Source organism: Micromys minutus (assembly GCF_963924665.1).
Source record: "Micromys minutus genome assembly, chromosome: 16".
NCBI classification, from domain to species: domain Eukaryota; kingdom Metazoa; phylum Chordata; class Mammalia; order Rodentia; family Muridae; genus Micromys; species Micromys minutus.
In genome coordinates, this window is record NC_137985.1 from 34,964,459 (window position 1) to 34,966,005 (window position 1,547).

General features: G+C 42.8%; 1 pseudogene across 1 annotated transcript; it reads left to right on the top strand.

Moving 5' to 3' along the window:
• The first annotated feature begins 313 nt into the window (after nucleotides 1-313).
• On the top strand, nucleotides 314-686 carry LOC308430628 (small ribosomal subunit protein uS8-like; annotated as a pseudogene). The gene has a single exon. The product of its transcript is annotated as a small ribosomal subunit protein uS8-like (transcript).
• Nucleotides 687-1,547: the final 861 nt, after the last annotated feature.

Below are 1,547 nucleotides of genomic sequence, written 5' to 3' on the forward strand. Positions count from 1 at the left end.
CTCACAGTATTACTAAATGCTAAGTCACACTCACTATTACCAACGCTAACCTTAATAGTCAGCTTGGCCCTTATTATAAAACCAAAGCCTGACTGTAGGAAAGACATAGATAAATTAGCCTTCTCGTTTTTCCTTCCTCTATGCACTTTTTAATTCACTATAGGTGCTAAATAAACACACATACAGACATACATGTGCACACTGATACATAGGTTAAACGTTATTATATTTAAGCTCCTTTTAAAGAAAACAAGGCTCCGTGTTCATCTGTTCCATATCTGTGCCATCCCTTCACCACAGTAACCATGTGTGAATGAATGTTCTGGCAGATGTTCTCAAGAGTACCAACATCACTGAGAAGAGAGGCAAACGCCAGGTCCCTCATCAGGCCATGTTCTTAAGTCATCGTTTAGTTCTTAACTGTGATGATGAAGCATGGACACATTGGTGAATTCGAAATCATTGATGATCATTGAAGAATGTTGTGAACTCCACAGGAAGGTTGAACAAGTGTTTTGAGCCCTAAGTTTGATGTTCAACTCAAAGACCTAGAACGATGGCAGAACAACTTGTTCCCATCATGGCACTTTGGTTTCATTGTGCTGACAACCTCCGCTGGCATCAGGGACCATGAAGAGGCAAGACGAAAATATACAGAAGGGGGAATCCTGGGATTCTTATTTTAGATGTAAGGCATAAAAAGGATCTGTGGACTGAAGTAGATGACTCAGAAAATAAAAGTGCTTGCCACATAAACTTGCTACTCAGAGATCAATCTCAGGAATTTGTGGTGGGAGAAGACACATGGCTGTCAGAAGTTATCCTCTAACCCCCAAATATTTCGTGTTCATGGTGTACATGTGCACCTGTACACACACACACACACACATAAACACATGCACATGATGATGACGGCGATGATGATGGTATTAGAAATAGGAAACCGGAGTGAAATGGAGCTATGGTTTCATAAGAGGAACTTGTCACCGTGCGGAGGACAAAAAGGTGGGTAGCGCATGATTATAATTCAGAGCAGAAGTTGTCTGCTGTCTAAGAGAGCTGGAGTTAGTTTATGGCCTGGAGGAGGAAAAGAGTCTCCACAGAGGATGGAGCCTGTATCTGGCATGCAAATTAGTACTTGGATTGGGAAGACACAGGAGAGGTGGAGGTAGGAAGGCACAAGTGTCCTCCCTAGAGCATCATATGCATGAGAATTGGCCGGTGATGCCAGTTGCAGGAACTAGGGTGTTTGATTCAAAAACCAGGGTGGTCATTGGAAGGCCGTGGGATAATAACTAATCTGAATGGTTGCAGGAAGATTCCTTCAGAAAAAAGTATCTGCTGTGCTGATCGTGTGGCCTCCAGCACATATGTGTTAGTCATATGACCTCCAGCACACATGTTTTCTTAGGTCTCTGTTTCTGGGGACATTCAGTATTTGAGATAGTATGACTATAAAGTGGGGCCCCAGGTTTATATGACCAGAACATTATGGAATGAGCTATGTCCAAGTAGCTCCCCATTTCCCAGAATAGGGACCTCTATCC